Source organism: Grammomys surdaster, unplaced genomic scaffold (assembly GCF_004785775.1).
Source record: "Grammomys surdaster isolate TR1022 unplaced genomic scaffold, NIH_TR_1.0 721, whole genome shotgun sequence".
NCBI lineage: Eukaryota > Metazoa > Chordata > Mammalia > Rodentia > Muridae > Grammomys > Grammomys surdaster.
Window position 1 is genome coordinate 323408 of NW_021605140.1, and position 21241 is coordinate 344648.

General features: G+C 41.2%; 1 protein-coding gene across 7 annotated transcripts in view; it reads left to right on the forward strand.

Annotated features, from left to right (window-relative positions):
* Positions 1 to 1814: 1814 nt before the first annotated feature.
* Positions 1815 to 21241, forward strand: part of Numb (NUMB endocytic adaptor protein) — a 123782-nt gene continuing 104355 nt past the window's right edge. For 4 of the 7 annotated variants that reach the window (XM_028782170.1, XM_028782166.1, XM_028782172.1 and 1 more), the window contains exon 1: positions 2076 to 2153. The gene's annotated coding sequence lies outside the window, so the exon portion shown is untranslated. Of the gene's footprint in view, positions 1835 to 2036; positions 2154 to 21241 lie in introns of those variants that run through there. The other 3 variants (XM_028782169.1, XM_028782173.1, XM_028782167.1) reach the window with 3 other exon arrangements.

Genomic DNA, 21241 nt, shown 5'->3' on the forward strand with positions numbered 1-21241 from the left:
GCCTTCTGACTTGCTCTAAAATTGGTACTATGGCACACCACCAAGGCTGTCGAGGAGGGGGCTGCTGGCATTAAAAGGCTGGGTAAGGGATGCTCGGATGTTGCATCCTCATCAGGCAGCTTCTTATTTGCATATCTACTTCCCATGTTATAAGATGTTAGCTCAGGGCTTCTGTCCTGACTTCTATCTTACTGTGGTCAGTGCGTGGTCTTTTCCTTCAGTGAAATGATTCAGACATCTCTGGAGTTATTTTGGCTTTCGCACTTTCCTTTTAAGGATTTTGTGTGAGTCACTGAATTGAATGGGAGGTTATTTCTAAATTGGAAGGTGAGGATGAGAGAAAAGGGAAGAAGGTTCCAGAAGATAACTGGGCGGGGGGGACCCACTTTATTGTATGTATAGTTACTGGAGGATAATTTCCACTTAGTTTGATGATAGAAACGTGCAGTTTATTTAAGCTCAACTAAAAATATAGGCTAGAAAATAGACAACTCCCCCCAACCCCGACTCCCCACCCCAAATATTAAGCTGCACAGTTTTAGATTCTGGAGCTTGTGCTGCAAAGGGCAGAAGGTTAATAAACAGAAGAGATATGGCACGAGTTACATCAAAAAGGCAGGGGCAAAGTACGGAATGTCCGAAGTCCACTCCTGGATCCACAGGAAGGCCTTTTACTCCTAGACCTAGTGTTTGAGAGCACAGACCTCCTTAAAAATCTATTACCACAGCTTTGCATATTCCAGGTGGACTTGTAGAAAAGGTATATTTAAATTTGACTTAGAAACTGAAAGAGTAATCGGGCCGGCATTTTCTTATTTAGGAGCAGGAAGAGCGCTGGAGATGAAAAAGAGAAGCAGAGAAAGCTAATGATGAATGCGTTTCTAAGAGCAGAGAGTTTTTATAGCAACACCAGATTTCTCAAAAATGCCTACTGGGATTTGTACCCAAATGAATAAGAAATGCAATCATTTATTCTCGTGTATTGTACCAAGTGATGGGGGAAAAAAAACCGCGATTCATTCAATGGTTCTAATTTAGACTGCCAAGAATAGGAGAGGTAGAAAAGAGCGAAAGGAGGAAGAGGGAGGGAGGGAGAGGGAGAGAGTGGGAGAGAGAAGAGAGAGAGAGAGAGAGAGAGAGAGAGAGAGAGAGAGAGAGAGTTTGATTAGTATCTTCCAGACAGCTAGTAATACTGTTTAAGAACTCCTAAACTTAAAAGCCGAGTAGTGTTGGGAAGTGGTAGTGGTGGGGGCGCGTGAAATTCTCATTTCCAAAGTACTATAAGGATAAATTGCTGCTCGTGTTTTCAAAACTTGGTGATGGTTGTTTGGTCACTTGGCAGATCCAGAAAAGTGGGGTCTGGAAGCTGGAAAACTCTTAATACGACAGACACCAATTATAAATATTATTTCTTGACGATATTTATAAATGCAACGGAAGCAGACTGCTGCTTAATAAACAGCTGCGCTCTGCCCTTACCTAAAGCATGGAGACTACCGGAAAGAACTTCAAGGAAACTTGAAGAAAACACGAGGGGAATTTTGATCTGTGAGATACCTCTTTGCTGAGGAATTGGACCGTTCTTAAACACAAACCCCTGAAGTCGATGTGTTTTGCAAGCGTTACCTCCTTAAGCTAGCAGAGATGTTTCCCCTTGTAGGAAGAGAACTAGAAAAGGAAGAGTCTACTGCGCCAGCCCCACAACAAAGAGTTAACCCTTCCCGGTAACCTCGGACGTGAGCGAGCGGCTGCCCCTTCTTCGCTTTCTACTGCGCAACCAAACTGTGCACAGGGCTTGAACCAACCGCGGCCAGCACACTCTTTGCCAGTTAAGGTAACAGACACTATCAGTAGCCTATCATAACTTCGAACTGCCCACTCATCAACCAATTACAACTAAAGCATGATCTAGGCCGGTCCAGGTCCGGGCGGGGGCCGAAGACTCGGTCCAGGAAAAGGGGCGGTAAAGACAGGATGATGGGCAGGAAGAGTCAACCAATCGTAACAGAGAGACGCCGCCCCTCCATCCAATGGATAAGTTGGAAGTGTGGTATGGGGCGGGCCTGTTGTCATGGGGGAGGTGGTGGCGCTTGGTGGCTACTGGCGGCGGAGGTAGAGTCTGAGGCGCCGGAGTTGTGCAGGGCCAGCGGCAGGTGAGTGCGGGCGAGGCGGGCCTGAGGTGCGGAGGCGGTGGCGGGCCGGAAACTCTAGCTTTGCGCTCGGGAGGTGGAGGCCGCGGGCCGGAGGCCGGGGCTGTGGGCCGGGTCGCGTCGGGGTCGGGCGCGGCGAGAGATCGGCCGGGTTCCTGCCGGCAGAGTTCGCGCTGGGAAGGTAGGTTGGCGCGGGACTCCGACGGGGGCAGGCCGGGAGGTCCCCTGGGCTGTCCAGCGGCGGCCCCGGGGACAGCGACGGGAGGCCGGTGTGTGCGCGGCTTCCTGAAGAGACCCGAGCGTCGGGGGTCTGCGAGCGGGGGCGACCCGGAGCGAGCGGGGCCGGAGAGACGAGGGGATACCGGGGGTTCTCGGTGCTCTGAGAGCCGCGGGGGCCGAGAGAACTGGGAGTGGCCCCTGTCGGAGAGAGGTGGGAGGTGGGGAGACCCAGGGCGGCCGGGGTCCGGGATGACAGGGAGCGGAGGAAAGGCACCCAGGACGGGGCGAGCCCCCCTGAGAAGGGCCGCTGTCGCCTAGGAAGGGTCTGCGGGGTGGAGACCTTGAACGAACTCCCCCGGGGAGGGACCGCGGCGCCCTGCCCCCCACAGCGGTCTGGGACTGGAGTCCGGACTGAGGACCCTCAGAGTAAGGGCTTCGAGCCGAGCCGCAGGAGTTGGGATTTGAGTAGGGTAAGGGTTCAGCGGGAAAGTGGAAGTTCCCTTAAGCAAAATGGGATGGAGGTAAGAGGGGAAGAGTAATTTCCCTGGAGGAAGGGAGTTCGAGAGAGCTGGGGAAACTTGCCCGGGAGTGGGTGAGTGGTCTTGTGGAAGCTGGCCAGGCCAGTGGATACGAGAATTTAACAATGGTGTTTGTGAGGGTTTCCCGAAAACAGGAGAAACTAATTATTACTAAAATGCCAAGCTGAACCAGAGACTCCGTCCTTAAAAGCAAGGTTACAGCGTCTTGGAGGCTAAGGGCTTTAGAAATGAGTTTTAGGATGACAGCGAAAATACTGGAGAAAATAAGGACATCAACAGGATGGGGAATTTGAGAGGAAAAGGGGAGGAGTAGCAGAACTAAAGGAGTGAAACTGTGATCAGATAGAGGGTATTCATGAAGCGGATAGGCATGTCCTGCTAAATTGAAAATAACTTGGAATTTTTGTACTATCACTTATCTGGTAATACTAACAACTTTTGCTTAAAGGGATTTAAATTGTATTTTTTTTTTATTCATTCATACATTTTTGAGAAAGTCTTGCTCTGAAGCCCTGGCTGGTTTTTGTTTAGACCAAGCTCTCCTTGAACTCACAGAGATGCCTCTGCCTCTGTCTCCTGAGTGCTGCAATTACAGGTATTTCAAAAAGATTTTTTTTTTATGTGTTTATAGAATTTTTAGCGTGGTGACTGGTGCAGAACGCAGTACTGGTTTGTTACATAGAAAGATCCAAGATTGGAAACGCCTTCGTACAGATTGGTTGGCTCCACCTGAGGTTTCAGATCCAGAAGGTCTAGGGGTGGGGTTCAAGAATTTAGCCCAAGCAATGCTTAGTATTCTTCAAGGGATCATATTCTGAGAACAACTTCCCTTAATGAAAAAAAGGGGCAATAAATATACCTTAAAATACTGGAATACCTGCCCATCTTGCTGAAGAGATTGGGGGGGGAGAACACATCTTATTATAAAGGGTACTCCCCCACCCCCCAGTACTGTGGATGATACTAAATATCTCACATCTGCTAGTCATGGGCTCTATCAAAAAGTGCTACTCCCTTAACTGAAGATTATGTTTTTTTTGAGATCTTAAAAAACTGAATTATTGAAAGTAAAACAGAATACACTAGCCTTGCACTTGAAGAAGAAAAATCTTGTCTAGGGAAACTTCTTATATACATATTTTAAGTCGCAATGTAAAATCTGTGTCTTACAGTCAGAAAATTTTGACAGACTCTTTTGAATCACACAGTATGGCAGAAGCAATATTAAGGGATTAAGTTATTTATTTTGCAGTAGTTCTCAGGTGGTGATATGGCAGTTTGACATTACTGTGAATTGCATTGAGCCTCTGATCCTGGGGACCTTTTTTGGATCCTGAGAACCTGGCATGCACACTCAGGGAACACGAGGCAGAGAAACGCTGGTGCTCCTCAGACGGCCTGCTGTTCCTTCGTTTGTGCCCTCATGTTACCCCGTTCTCCTTCCACTGAAAAAGACATAATAACATTGATCAGCTAACTCAGAATCCAACTGGCTTAGAATATTTCATGTATGAAGGATAAACAAGCACAAAAGTAAACATTGCAAGAGAGAAAAATGAGAGGATAGCTTATTCTCAGAGGCTAATCTCAGCACTCTGACATCTGAGGAAGGAGGATCGTTGGAAGGTAGTGGCCAGCCTGGGCTAGAGAAGGAGACCGACCAATCGTTAAAAACAAAGCCAAGGAGGGAGAGAGGAGAGAGAAGTACTGACGGGGTCGAGGCTTAGCTGTGAAGGTTGTGAAGGAGTTTTTGTTTTGTGGATTGTGTTTTCCTGAGAGTGAAATGGGTTTGGTATTATATCTTGTATACTTAACTTGTCTCAAGAAACTAAATGTGATTTACAGTATGTATTTAAAGTTGTAGTTAAATGGTATATGAATGTTTTGTCTTATTCTTGGATAAGTTTTTTTTTTTTTTTTTTTATTGAAAACCAGATGGCTGCCAGGCATGATGGTGCACAATTACAATTTAGATACTTGGGAGGATGAGGCAGGAGGATTGATGTTGATTAGAGGCTAGCCTGGGTTACACTGCAAGCCCTCCTTTCTCCTTTCTTCCCTCTTTCCTTCTCTCCCTCCTTCCCTCCTTCTCTATCTCTCTTTTTCTCTCTCTCTTTCTCTTTCTCTTTCTCTCTCCCCCCCCTTCTCTGTTTTTTTGTTTGTATGTTTTTTGTCTTTTTGAGACAAGGTTTCTCTATGTATCCCTGGCTGTCCTGGAACTGGCTCTATAGACCAGGAACTTAAGAGATGACTTACCTGCCTCTGCCTCCTGAGTGCTGGGAGTGAAGGGGTATGCCAGCACTCTTGGTGAAGACCTTTTCTCAAACAGTGACAGTAACAACACACAAAACAAAACTGAAAACTAGATGGCTTATTTTAAACTAGATGGAATTAATTTAGATGTTTCTATGGATATGAGAATAAAGAAAACAGTACTGAAAACTGAAAAAGACAATCCTTGCAGGTCTCTTTAAAAATCTTTAATCTAGGGGATTATGTAACCTTTCATTAATGTTTTATGAAATTGTGAAGAAATATTGCTACAGCTTTGCATCAATACTTTTTAGTTTTTCCCCTTTTTAATTCTATTTCAGATCATTCCAAATTAAACAAAATGTTGATTCCAAAATAAAATTCTAAGTGAGAGGCCAAAAACCGTATCATTTTATGTTTGATTTCAAAAATAGTCTTCACTATTTGAGGGTTGGGTTGGGGTAGATGAAATTTCCAAAAATGTAAACTTTCAGTTTTTTTTTTTACATTGAGCTAAGTGCAGTATTCTTATCACTAGTGTGATTGCACTTCATATCTTTGTATGTATATATATCACTAAGGGATGGAAGAATTAAAATCTTAAGTATGGAGAGAAATACAAAAATTCATTCTTTACAACGTTGGACATTGGGCAATTAGATTACTTGCTTTAATAGCTGGACTTTATTCAGTTAACATATTATTCACCCATAATTTAATCATACTTATCTATGAATAGCTTTGATTGCTCAACTCATTTTACAATGAAATTCATTAATCTGTAGTTGAATAAATGATAGATTTTTGAATCCCAAAGAAACCTTTCCCAACTGGACTTGAGACTCACTTGCACTTATCAAGGTTTATTTAGATAAGTGATTTTAAAATGAAACTTTAATTAGTAATAGTTAATTTATCTTATTTTCTATTTTAGGGAGGTCTCTCTTTCTGTTCTAATAGCCTCTGTTCAGTCTTTTCTGCCTCCTGTCCTCAGCTGCTCATAGAGTAATCGTTGGAAATGTCAGTGCCTGGGAATCCAGCCTGTAAAAGCACAAGTTCCCGCTCTCTGTGTGGTTTTTGCTTTACTTAAAGAATTCCTTTATCAGAAAAGATCCCGTAGTAAACTCACCACCTTTTTGAAAAGTACTTTATTCAATAAAAAGCTCTACTTTTTTTTAAAACTTTGGTGTTACCATAAATCCTTTAGTTGCAAAGAAATTGTGGTTTTATAACATACTGTGAATTTTATCATTAGATGTAGAAATACTGTACAAGGTTTTAGGATACATATTCAGAAGTAAGACACGACTAAAGGGAACTTTTGGAGAATTCAAACTATGTACTTTGAAATCTTGATGCAAAAGGAGGCTTGAAACTAAGGGAGAATGAGAATCCTGACATGCTTAAGGAAGAGCTGGAGGGTCTGCAGGAAATGTGGCGAGAGGAGTGAGCTGTTGGCAGCTTTCCTGCAGTGACATATGTAAAGGAGGACGGTCCTGTTTGCGACTTTCTGGACTTATTCTTAGATCTCTACATTTCCTGCTGCTTCCCATAACTCTGTGCTTTCTCCCACTCAGGAAATAATGCTAGAATGCAAGTAAATGGACTGACACTTCTGAGTCCTGCAGGATGAGGAAGGGCAGGACTGTGTAGGCTACTGCTTTCCTCAGCCCTAGTGCTGGTGATCTGAGCCAGGACCTTAGAGTGAGCTATAGCCTTGCCTCAGCCCTGTGGATTTATAAGAAATCTCAGCATTAACCAAGGAGCTGTTGTGTTAGCCATTAAAGTTCGGTGACTAAAAGCTCAGTTTCTTTCCATTTATTTTGTATTTTTAAATTAGGCATGTATTTTTAAATTACATGTGTGCATACACACACACATGCACACACACACTCACACACACAAACTCATTTGTCAGACTTGGCAACAAGTTCCTTACTGGCTGAGCCATCTCATTGGTTGTTTTGTTTTTTGCAGTACTGGGGATCAAAACCAGGGCCTTGCGAATGCTAAGCAAGTGTTCTACTTTTGAGCTATACCCCATTCCTCTTTCCACTTGTTTATTGCTACCGTAGGCTTTTATTTCTTTTTCTTATTTTAGTTAATTTTTGAGGTGCTAGAAACAAACTCATGGCTTTTTATGTCCTAGGCAAGAGTTAATTAAAATACTGAGTTTTAGTCCTAGGCCTATGAATACTTAGGATGCATTTCTTTAAAAAATTTTTAAAAGTTTGTTTGGAAGTAGGGTTTCAATCCATAATTTAGTCTGGTCAGTAACTTGCTGTGTCACCAGATAGATTTAAACTCAAAATCCTTCAACTTCAGTGACTACTAGTACTAGTGAGTACTAGGCATACAGGTATGTACTAAGACTTAACAACTAGCCTTATATTCTTTAAACTAATTATCAGAGTCTTGAATTATCCTAACCAGAGAGCAAAGCTTAATTATGGTAATTTGATTATATTGTTTATATATTCAGAAAATGATTATTAGATATTTTTTTCTCATTTTTTTTGTGTGTGTGTGTTTATTTTAAATTTTTCATACAGGGTATCTGTACCTTAGGCTGGCCTCAGACTTTTAAAATAGCTCCTGGTTTTTCTGTCTTCACCTCTAGAGTCCTGGAATTATAGATACTGTATCACTGTGGAACCCTCCCCTTGCTCCCATTTTGTTAGAGGAGGGATAGCAAAGTAAGGAAAAGGAAGGACCTACAAATTTGCTAATTTTTTAACTTTAAGATTGATTTTGATTATCTTTTTCTTTGGAAAGGTATGTTTGTATGTATCTCTTTATACATTTCAGTTGTATTGTGGATAACATTACTAGCTTTTAAAACTTGTTTCTATTTTTGTTTTTTTTATGTGTATTAGTGTTGCTGCATAAATGTATGTGCGCTGTGCATGCCTGCTACAGTCAGAGGTCAGAAGAGGGCGTTGGATCTCTTGGAAGTGGAGTTACAGATGGTCTGAGCTACCATGTAGGTGCTGGAGCTTGAACCTGGGACCTCTATAAAAGAGCACCAAGTGCTCTTAACTGCTGGTCCACTCTCCAGCCCCCTTTATTATTGACTTTTTTTTTTTTGTATGAGAATGTATTACTTTCTTTCCTCATCTCTGACAGATTCCTAGGAAGAAGCTGCTGCAGGAAGGAGGGTTCATTTTTAGCTTCCAGCTTAAAGGCAGGGCTGGCACAGTGGCTTAGGGCTCCATCTGTGGCAGGAGGGAGGAACTTGGGCTGTAGATTGTAAAGCAGAGAGCTTGGCCTGGAACTGGGGCTGATCTGTATATCTTCAAGACCTACTGTCCAGTGACCCACTTCCCCCAACTGAGCTGCACCTTCCAAAGGTTCTACAACTTCCCCCAGAATAGCACTACGTGGATGCCAAATGTTGAATACCAGAGCTTTTAGGAGGCAGTTCGCATCCAAACTGTAACTTTGTTGTTGTTGTTTTTCTTGTCCCTCATAAGCTCAAGTGTATTGCTCATAATGTGAAATACATTTAGTTCAACTTCCAGAGTCCACAAAACTGTAACAGTACCAACAGCTGCTAAAGTTCAAAGCCCAAAGTCTCTTCTGACTCTTAGCTGTGGGCAAGTATAAAATCAAAACACTTCCATTGCAGAGTTAGGGAATGAGGTTAGCAAGTAGAAATTGGCTGAAACAAGACTAAAACTCAGCAGGGCAAACAAATCCTTACCTCCATATCTGGCTTCTGGGGTTTGTGGTGGTATTGCATACTTCAATGGACTGAAGCTCTGCCCTTAGTGCTGTCACTAGTAACACGTGACCTTTCTCTAGGGCTGGCTCTTCTCAGTACTTGTAACTTTTTCAACAGACTAGTGTTCCTGGTATCTCCAACATGCTGGGTTTCCATTGCAGCGTAGGCTTCTTCCTCAGAGTGTCACACATGACCTCAGGGCCCCTCTGTAGAGAGAACCTTCTCTGTTTACATTGCTGGGACTTAGCTTCTTTTCTGGAACCTTGGCACAAGTATGCCTCCAAAATCAGCACCACCTGGATGGTGCGGCATTCTGTTTGCCAGCTCAGCATGTAGCTTGCTTGGTTCCCACATACTGTAATTGTAGCAGCCTTTGAGTGCCTGGGTGGGTGACTCTTAGGTGGCCGTATTGGATCAGGGTGCCCCTGCTCTGGCACTCTCTGTTCAAACACTTCCCCTTTCCAGGCACTCCCGTTTTTAATTGAAAATTTACCAGAGGTTGCATTGTTTCACCCTAGAGCTTCTTTCTGGGTGGGGTCTTGCAAAATGTATGGCTTTTCTTAAGTATAGTCAGTTTAATAATGGAATATGGGCATTTTTTTTCATATTCATCTCATACACAACTTTAAATGTTCTTATGCTTTTTTCCTTGCCAAACTGCACATTTTTCATGCGTTTTTGCGCCATTTGGCTTAGATTTTTCATTGAGAATCTAGTTGAAGGCAGCCAGCAATAAACATGCCACAACCTAGATGCTATGCTGTGTTGAAATTTTCTCTGCCAAGTGATTAATACATTTTGAATTTAATCTTACTCAAATTATCAGGATATGAAATATAGCCAGATTGCCTCCCACTCCAGAATGTAACTTGAATTGAGCCTGTACCCCAATTCCTGTTATATCTTTTTCTCTCTCAAAACTTCATGAGTCTCCTGTCTGCATGTCTAATGGCATTCTGTTCTTCCAGATTCCCACCAGAATGGCCGCTTAAGCTCTGTTTACAACATTCCAAGACTTGTTTAGCTTGCTGATCCAAACTCTTCCACATTCTTTCCATAAATTGGTTCCAAAGGCCTTTGAACCACACTGTCAGGCTTATTACAGCAACAGCCCCATTCCTGGTACCAATTTTTGGTATTAGTTAACCGTTGTCCCTCTGGAAAGCTAAGGTAGGAGAGGTTTGAGTCATGTTTTAGTAGAAATAAAGTCCATCTTGTCAGGGAAAGCAAGGCAGCTGCGGCTCTGTCCTTTGTGGTTGGTTGGTGCTTTTGGCATGGCTTGTTACATCTAGGCAGACCAGGAAATAGAGAGCTTGGGCTCAAAGCCTGCCCCCTAGAAACCTACTTCTTCCAGCTAGGCTCCACCTCCTAAATGTTGAGCATGCTCCCAAAACAGTACCATCATCTGCCTACTAAGTATTCAGACATATGAGTTAGTGAGCAATGAATCTAAACCATAGCATTTTAACTCTTGATATTCTTTGCTTAAAAGAAATTCCTCTTTTATCTTCTTAAAACAAAAAGACAAATCAGGAGTGTTGCAGAGCCACAGATTAGCCTGATTATTACATAGGCATATCTGTATCTGTCATATAATAACATTGGAAAAGATGTGATTACATCTAGAGGAAGCATGATGAAACATAAAATCCAACTTTTATAAATTTATGGATAGGATAGTTTATTAGACCTTTCCCACTCAGTTTTTTTCATCTATAAAACGGAATATTCTATATTCATTACCAGGTTGATGTTGATAAGTGAGAAGTATTTTGTGATTGCCTTGTTTGTAGTAAGCATTCAATTCATGATGTGGGTAAATTGTTACAGTTAAAACAACTTTAGACCTACAAAATTCTCTTTTACAGATTAGGTAATAACTGGGCTAATATCCCAATTATTGTAATTATATGCCTTGTGGCAATTAGGAAAAAAGTAGACTTTAACATTTTACAGATGGGGCTGGAGAGATGGCGTAGTGGGTAAAAGCACATACTGCTTTTGTAGAGGACAACATTTGGTCCCTGGTACCCATGTCAGGCAGCTCATAGCCTCCTATAACTCTAGCTCTAGGGGTCCAGCTCCCACTTTTAGACTCTGTGCGTGCTGCACTCATGTATAAGCCCCCACAACAGACAGACAGACATATGCACACACACAATTAAAAATAAAATCTTTTAAAAATGAAAATTTACATTTTAAATCACTTTTACCTACTTTTGTTTTTGTGGTTTTGGCTTAATTTGCTAACTTGGACTAAAACTCAAGGCAGATTAGGCCAGTATTTTATTGTGCAGTTAGAGATTGTGTCTCTAGCATGTAACCTGAACCTCTTCCAAATAAGTAAGCTTTTGCTAACAATGGGAAGGAAATATTAACTCATTCTCCTTTTTAGAAAAAAAGTTCAACATTGTATTAATGATTTTATTAGCACCATTGCTTTTATTGCATGGTTTCATTTAATGTTACTGTTAATGTTTTTATTTCTTTGTTTTAAACAGAGTCTTGCTCTGTAGCCCTGCTGACCTGGTACTTGCTGATTGTTTCGTACAGGCTCCCCTTTAACTCAAAGCACTTCTCCTGTTTCAACATCCCAAGTTCTGAGACAGTTAGATAAATATACACCAAAAGTTGAGCCTCTTCTACACCTATACACAAAAATTACCTCAAAATAGGTCCTAAATGGTAAAAAATAGGAAAATACACAATATATAGAAATATATGAAAAGATTATGTAATACAGAAGAAATATATAGAAAATTATCTACACATGGTAGAAAAGATTTACAATATCCATAACATATAAAGATTTATAACTTATAACAATGAAAAGAATTCATTTTTAAAAGATAACAAATCTATTGATAGATCTGACTATTCATTTCTTCAAAGATATAAAAGGCCAATAAACACATACAATTTTAAATATCATTAACCATCAGAGAAATGCAACTTAGCGTTTATCAGAATGTCTATCTATTTAGTATTTATTAGAATGGCTATAACTAGTCTTGCACATGGTGACATACACCTGCTTGTAATCTCAGTTCTAGGGAGGCTGAGGCAGGACAACTGTAAATTTAAGTTCAGCTTGGGCTATATAGTATGACCTATATTAAAATAAACAAATAAAGATAAGGCCTGAAGAGTGTAGCACTCAGTGGATGTGGCCCTAGGCTTGATCCCCAACATGGCGTGGAGGGACAGAAATAGCAAGTGCAGATGAGAATATGAAGAATCTGAAACCCTTAGATTCTGAGTGTGATCTGGCATGCTTGTAATCACCATAATTGGGAGGTGGAGGAAGGAGAATAAGGAATTCATAGTCAACCTCCACAGTATAGTAGAGTTGAAGGTCAGCCAGGGCTACATGATACCCTGACTCAAAATACCAAAAGGAAAAGAAAATAAATTGAAATTTTTACTCTCACTGCCTGTGGGAATGTAAATGCTAGAATTGCTTTTTAATTCTCTACATGTGGAGGCCCATAGAATAGCTCAATGGATAAAAGCACATGCCACACAATCTGGACACTAAGTTTGATTTCTGGAACATATATAATCAACAAAAACCCTACCATATAACAAAACAATGTCACTGCTAGATACATACCCAATAGAAATAAAATACATGTCCATACAAAGATTCATGTATGATAGCTGAAGAGAAGATGGCTTGTTGGTTAAGTGTTTGCTACTCCGGGCTGGAGAGATGGCTCCATGGTTAAGAGCACTTGCTGCTCTGGCAGAGGACTCAGGTTGGGGCCTCAGCACCCACACTAGTGTTTTACAACTGTCTGTTAACTCAGTTCCAGGAGATCTTAATGCCCTCTGGCCTCTGTGGTCATCTGCATGCATGTGGTACACATGAACTCATGCAGGTGCAGCATACACATACACAGTTTAAAACAATGAGTAAATCTTTAAAAAGAGCACTTGCTACTCTTCCAGAGTTCTGTTCCCAGCAACCACTTTAGGCAGCTCACAAGTACCTATAATTAGATTTGGGGGCTGGAGCTCTGGTTTTCATGAGCTAAAATCCATAAGAAGTGGGGCTGTCAGATGACACAGTGGATAATGGTCCTTGCCCTAGAATCCTGACGGTCTGAGTTTGATCTCAGGAACTCAGGTAAAGGTGGAAGGAAAGAACTGACTTCTGACCTTTGTATGCATGTCATGAAATGGATGCTCCCACACATTCTGTACAAACACTGGTAGTAATCTTTTTGTTTGTTTTTAAAGTAAAATATAGGTATAGCTCCTCAGTGGTAGAGTACTTACCTACTATTCACAAGGCACAAGATTTGGTCTGCAGTACTACCAAGAAAAGAAAAAAAAGAAATATCTTACAACTTATAAGATTTATGTGGCATTTTAAAAGAAACTTACTGGTTTATAGAACTCTTTTCTTGAGTTAGAATTAAATATATAATATATATCATATATATTATTAAAGATGTACACACAACTTTTTTTTTCAGTGCTGGTTACGTGAAGCCTTTTACATTTTAGGCAAGTGTTGTACTGAACCATATCCTTATCACTAAATTGGGCTTTTAAATTGTTCTCCCTTTTTTTTAAACAAATCAATGTTTTTTTAATATGTGTAGGTGTTTTGTTTATATGTACGATTGTGTACCATGTGCATGCAATGCCTGCGGGGGACCAAAGAGAGGATATCAAATCGCTTGAACTGGAGTTGCCACATGGATGCTGGGAATCCAGCTAGAATCCTCTGGAAGAGCAGTCAGTACTGAGCCATTTCTCCAGCTCTTACGAATTTAACAGGCCTTTATCTCTTCTGGATGTCTTAAAAGCAAAATCTACCTATATTTCCCATCTCTCTATCTTTTATTACATATATATACATATATATATATACACACACACACATACATATATATGTATTTTGTATTTGGATTTTATGTGTCTCATTTCTGTTTATAGGGTTCTGTTTCAGAATATGAGGCCAGTTTTTTGCCAGGTATGAACTGACTTCCTGGGAAAGCAGGTTGCTGGTTCAATTGACATCTTGCCATGCCTTTCCTTTCTTTTGTTGCTTTATAAAAGTTGAGTTTTGTCCTGTGGAAAATTACTAACTCATTATTTTTCCTAATTCAGATGAAATATGTTGGTATATACTTATTTTGTACTGAATTCTGTATTTTTTTCATTATTATAGATTTGTTAGCAGACTGAAGAACTTTGACTTCATTTGACAAATTGAGTATTCATATCTGAAATTACATTAATGGCATTCCTTTAACAAATACTCATATTCTTGTATTCTTTTTCCTGCATCCAGTAGACTAGTTAATGAGGGGTATGTATCCTTTGTGTTCTTAAAATGAAGTCTAGATACCTTTGAAGTGTAGTCATAGTTTCTGTGGCTTTGCTGTAATTCGTCTGATGGGGGAGAGGACAGGGAAAGGGTAATACATGAGTGTAGAGGGTTCAGAAGCAGGAGGAATAAATAACTCATAATGTTCTTTAGCACTAGAGTAACTATGGTTGACTATGGTCCATTGTGCACGTCAGGAGAGCCAGCAAAGAGAGTGGTTCTCAAAGAAAGATAAATCTATTTTGTGATATATACCGGTTATCCTTTTATATATATTGTGCATGTGTTTCAGAGTATCATTATTTATCTCCTGTAAAGTATAGTTATGTGTCAATTAAAAACAATATAAAACTAAAGAATAAGAAGGCTGCTGGGTAGTGGTGATGCATGCCTTTAATCCCAGCACTGGGAAGGCAGAGACAGGTGAATCTACAGAGTGAGTTCTCATAGCAGGATCTATTGTGCCTATTATTGGCGTACTACTTTAGTTGCTTAAAGTGATACTTTTTGAGTACATAAGACATTTATGCCACCGTGTGGTGGCGGCGCATGCCTTTAATCTCAGCACTTGGGAGGCAGAGGCAGGTGGATTTCTGAGTTCGAGGACAGCCAGGGCTACACAGAGAAACCCTGTCTCGAAGGAAAAAAAAAAAAAAAAAAGAGACAGTTATGCCACTGGGGCAGAGGTTGTGGATGGCTTAAATTTACAGCTGGGAAGAGGACCATCTTGTTCTTCTGTCATAGGCAGTGGGTGGTTTCAGCTCTGACCAGATCAGGTGGAATTTAATATTATTATCCTCTGTTCCTCTCAAGATGCTTGCCAACAGAACTGCTTTCTAAATTGTAGAGTTCCTTAGGATGACCAGGAGTAAGTTTTTTGGACTTGAGAACTCTGAGAAGTTAATCCCTGGCATGGTGATCCTGCCTTTAGTCCCAGTGTGTCAGGGAGCAGAAGCAGGTGGGTCTCTGTGAGTTAGAGGACAGTTTGGTCTACACAGCCAGCTCCACACTCCAGGAAGAGTCTGTTCCAATTCCAGTCAGCCCCGCCCCATTGTCTCCACGTGACTAAAGATGAAGCTGCCAAATCAAAGAGATTTACAAACTGGCAAAGAAAGACCTGATCCTTCACAAATGGGTATGGTCCGGAGACTTGGTGTTGCCAGACTTGGCATCAGACTCAGAGTCCATATGCCTCAACCTCCAAGTTCAGGCATATAGGCTTGTACCCCTGTACCTGAAGACAGTGAGGAACTTCAGTTTTTAATTAGTATACAAAGGAACACATTTTCTTATGGCATTTTCATACATACTTACTTTTGATTGATTTGATTCTCCTCCCCTCTTTTAAATATAATATGCATTTTAATGTAAGTACTTGAAAATAGTTTACAACTGCTATTGACCATTTCATTAATTTTATCATTTGTGCAATCGGTTTCATAGCACTAACATTTAGAGTCTTTACTTTTCAGTTATTTAAAATAAAACTTCAATAAACATTTTTAAAAATGTATTTGATGTGTATGGGTGTTTTACCTGCTGTATGTAAGTATGCCACATGAATGCCTGGTGCCTGTGGAGGCAGGAAGAGTTCCCTAGAACTAGAGTTAGAGCTGGGGGCTACCGTGGGGGTGTTGAGAGTTGAACCCAATCCCTCTGGAAGAGCAGTCAGTGCTCTTAGCCACTAAGCTATCTCACCAGAGAACATTGTTAATTATAAATCTTTGTTCATATTTCTGTATTCTCAGAATAGATTCTTGTAACCAGAATGATTAATTCAAAGTATATTAACAGACTTTCAGGCTCAGGAAAGCACTGCACAGTTCCTTTCTAGAGGTGGTGCAAGTTTGTATTTCTATTAACAGTGAGGCTCAGATAAGGAGCTTTACCAACAGTATTATTTAAAATGTTTGGTACCATAATGGGGAGAAAATGGTAACTGATTTCTGAATTTTGTATATATTTGATGAATTCAATATTATTGATCATTGGAACACTTAAAATATGATTGTAGGGGTTGAAGTAGATACTTAGTGAGAGAACCTGAGTTTAGCATACATGCAGCCCTAGGTTCAATCTTTGGCACCAAAAATACAAAATAAGAAAAATAAGTTCATTAACCTTTAAGTATTTCCTTTTAGTGATAGTACTTGTCTTGTTACTTGTCATTTGTCTTTGGGGTGACCTGTAAGGATGGAGTCTCAGGGTGGATAGATAGGCTTCAAACTTGTGACTCAGTATACACAAATAATCAGAAAATTGTTTCATGAATTTTTCCCCCCAAATTATAAGTACCCTTTTGTGTGGAGGGGAAATATATTGCTGTTTTGCTAAACCAGCATTTACTGGTTTAGTATAACAACAACCACTTTTGTACTAAATCAGTATAATCTGTAATTACAGCCTAAATATTTATCCTTGTACCCACAGACAAGTGTAGTCTTCACACCTCATCAAGAACGTTTCTCTTGCTACAGAGAACATTACAGAAAGCAAAACAAAACAAAACAACCCATCAGAATGCAGAGTTGTGGAGACCAGTCTCAACCTATATATCTATAGCACAACACTTAGATCTGAGGCCTAGGGGATCATTGTGGAGAGGGTGTGTGTGTGTGTGTATGTATGTGTGTGTATGTATGGTGGCCAAAAGTCAATGTTGGTTATCCCCTCAGCTATTCTTCACAGTATTTAAACCTTTTTAAATTTTTATTTTATTTTGTGCATATGGTTTACATGTATGTCTGTGTATCATGTGCATACCTGGTGCCCATGAAGGACAGAAAAGAGAGTCTGATTTCCTGGAACTGAGGTTACAGACAATTAGAAGTCATTATTGGTTGTGGGGGAATTGAACTTGGGTCCTCTGGAAGAGCAGCCAGTACTCTTAACCACTGAGCCACATCTAGCCCCATCCCTCCCCCCCCCACCCTTTTTTTTTTTTTTTTTGGTTTTTCGAGACAGGGTTTCTCTGTGCAGCCCTGGCTGTCCTGGAACTCAATCTGTAGACCAGGCTGGCCTTGAACTCAGAAATCCGCCTGCCTCTGCCTCCCAAGTGCTGGGATTAAAGGTGTGCGCCACCACTGCGCCACCACTGCCCGGCCATCCCCACCCTTTTTTGAGACAGGGTCTCTCACTGAACCTGGAACATACTGATTCTGCTGTACTGACTGGCCAGCAAACCCAGGGACCCTCCTGCTTCTGCTTTCTCTGCGAGGATTGTAGGTGTGTACTGCTATGCTCTGCTTTCTCTGCGAGGATTGTAGTGTGTACTGCTATGCTCTGCTTTTTATGTGGGTTCTAGAGATCAAATCCAGGTCTTCACATAGCAAACACTTGACTGTGACTGAGCCAATCCCCAGAGGTCTAAATATCTTAGCAAGTATATTTCATTACTGTATATGGATCTAGACTTACTAACTTGGTCTGCAAGAGCAAAGGCTAATTTGTAATTAAAAATAAAATAAAAATCAGCTATTCCAAGTCAATGAGTTTTCAAAGTTTTATGACAGCATGATAATTCATTGAATTTTGGACTTATTTGCTGTTAATTATTGGGAACTTCGAAAACTTAAATTACAAAATTCAGGCTGGGTGGTGGTGGCGCACGCCTTTAATCCCAGCACTTGTGAGGCAGAGGCAGGCGGATTTCTGAGCTCGAGAGTTCAAGGCTAGCCTGGTCTACAGAGTGAGTTCCAGGAAGAAATCCTGTCTTGAAAAAAACCAAAAAAAAAAAAAAGAAAAGAAAAAAGAAAATGCACACCTCTACCTTGTGACTGTTGGGGGGCTTATATGTGTGATTTTAAACATTCCATATTAAAGTCTTAAGGCTCTTTGTCTATTTGGTAAATGTAGTATTAACCAACTTCTTTGTTAACTTGTACTTCCTTTAAATTGGTCACAAGAAAAATAATTCCTTTGATAAATGTCAGGATATATTTGGGATCTTTCTGGGAACTTTGTGACATAATATCTATCCTAATCATTGTTCTATACCTGTGAAGAGACACCATAACGAAGGCAATAAAGAAAAGCACTTAGGGCTAGAGAGATGGCTTAGCGGTTAAGAGCACTGACTGCTCTTCCAGAGGTCCTGAGTTCAAATCCCAGCAACCACATGGTGGCTCACAACCATCCGTAATGAGATTGGATGCCCTCTTCTGGTGTGTCCGAAGACAGCCAGCGACAGTGTACTCATAAATAAAATAAAGTGTACTCATAAATAAAATAAATAAATCTTAAAAAAAAAAAAAGAAAAGCACTTAATTGGGTTACAGTGTCAGAGGGCTTGTCCATTATCATCATGGTTGCAAGCAGGCAGCTGTGGTGATGTAGTAATAGCTGAGAGCTTTACGTCTTGAACTATAGGCAGCAGGCAGAGAAAGACAGGAGGATGGATGGATAGATGGATAGATGAACAGATGAACAGATACACGTATGCATGGATGAGCGGACAGACGGACAGACTGACAGGGCCTGGTAGTCTTTGGAAGCCTCATAGCCCACACCCAGTGACAGACCTTCTTCAACAAGGCCACACTTTCTTACCCTTCCCAACAATCCACCAACTGGGAACCAAGCATTCAAGTATAAGAGCCTATGGGTTCATTCCATTCAAACTACCACAAGGTCTAAGCTTATTTTCTCATAAAAAGATTCAAAAATGTGTACTTATTGTTGTTATAGTCTTTGTAAAACAGTTTGTAGGGTTTTTTCCTTCTTTTTTTTTTTTTGGTTTTTCGTAGACCAGGCTGGCCTCAAACTCAGAAATCCGCCTGCCTCTGCCTCCCAAGTGCTGGGATTAAAGGCGTGAGCCATCATTGCCCGGCTTTGTTGGGTTTTTCATACATAGCTAAATGTACACTTACTATAATGATCTAACAGTAGTAGAAGATATGTATGCAAGTTAGAAGAAAACATACAGTCTCACAGAACCTTATGTGCTTAATGGCTTAACTGTCTCAAACCAGAAATTATTCAGATGTATTTGTAACTGGTAAGCTGAGAAAGTTTGGTACCTCTGTACAGTGAAATTATTTTCCACTTTGTTTTGCAATGTGAGTTAATGCAGACTCACAAGGCTATGTGTGATTCCACTACAATATTTTTTAGATGTATTTACTTTTACTCGTGTGTGTGTGTGTGTGTGTGTGTGTGTGTGTGTGTGTGTCTGTGTCTGTATCTGTGTCTGTGTGTGTATGTGTGTGCGCACACTCGCACGGGTACCTACAGAGATCAGAAGATGGTGTCAGATTTCCTGGAGCTGGCAATTGTGAACTATCTGACATGGGTGCTGGGATCCAAACTTGGTTCCTCTGGAAGAACAGCAAGCCCTCTTAACCACTAAGCCATCTCTCCAGTCCCCCTCTATGATATTTTAAAGCAGGTAAAACTACAGAGACAGGAAACTGTCTGGTAGTTTCTAGGTGTTGAAGGAGAGTTTGTTTGCACAGGGCATGGAGGGAATTTCTTGAATAGTCTGTATTTTTTATCATGATTGCTATAAAGGCCATCTGACTATGCAAGTTCACACTCAGAAATGTACAGTAAAGAAGTCGGGGTTTAGTATATGTACATTATATCTCAAAGTTCTAGTGCATAAAATATTTAAAAATATTTGGAGCCAGACATGCTGGCATACATCTGTAATTTCAGTGTGTGGGAGGCAAAGACTTTAAAGTTCACGATCAGTTTGGGCCGTATAATGACTTCCAGGCCAGCCAGGGTTGCATAGAGATAGTGTCTCAAAAGTAAATCAAAACAAAACAGTTTATTTCAACAGTTTTGCAGAAGCATATAACAAACGGAGGTTTTAGATTCCACTCATATCACTTGGTGGAGGAGAATGCGGTATACAGGCATCATCAGCACTGGAAAAGCACGTTTGAAATTCTTGAGAACATTATGCAAATGTTACATGTCTTTATGCCTAGCTGACCTCATAGCTTGCCTTTAAAAAGGAATTACAACGCCGGGCGGTGGTGGCGCACGCCTTTAATCCCAGCACTTGGGAGGCAGAGGCAGGTGGATTTCTGAGTTCGAGGCCAGCCTGGTGTCTATAGAGTGAGTTCCAGGACAGCCAGGGCTACCCAGAGAAACCCTGTCTCAAAAAAAAAAAGGAATTACAACATACATGTGGTGCATGCTGTTAATTCCGGCAGACAGAGGAGGCAGAGGCAGATAGGTGCAGATAGGTCTCTCTGAGTTCAAGGTCAGCCAGAACTATATGGTGAGAGCCTGTTTTTTTTTTGTTTTCTTTTTTTTTTTGTTTTCTTTTTTTTTTATTGGATATTTTATTTACATTTCATATGTTGTCCCCTTACCCCATCCCCCACCCACCCGGGAACCCCCAATCCCCTTACCCCTCCTCCTTCTTCTTCGTGGATGTAATCCCCACCTACCCCCCCCCACTCCCACTTCCCCACCCTCAAAATTCCCACCCCCTGGGGCATCCAGCCTTCATGAGGTCAAGGATCTCTTCTTCCACCTATGCCCGGCAGGGCCCTCCACTCTTACATATTCAGCTGAAGCCCTGGATCCCTCCATAAGTGCTCCCAGGCTGGTGGTTAGGACCCTGGGAGCTGTGGTTGGTTGGTATTGTTGCTCTCCTCATGGTGCCACAAACCCTTTCAGCTCCTTCAGTCCTCACTCTAACTCCTCCATTGAGAACCTCATGATCAGTTCAATGGCTAGTTGTGAGCATCTGCCTCTGAATATGTCTGACTCTTGAAGGCCTCTGAGGAGACATCCATATCAGGCCCTTATCGGCATGCACTTCCTGACTTCCACATCAGCATCTACCTTTGGTGACTGCACATGGGATGGATACTCAGGTGGAAAGGTCTTCAAATGGCCCCTCCTTCAGTTTCTGTCCCTCACTTTGTCTCCATATTTGCTCCCTTGAGTATTTTGTTGCTCCTTCTAAGAAGAACTGAATCACTCCCACTTGGTCTTCCTTTTTTATGAGCTTCATGTGGCCTGTGAGTTGCGTCTTGGGCATTTCAAGGTTCTGGGC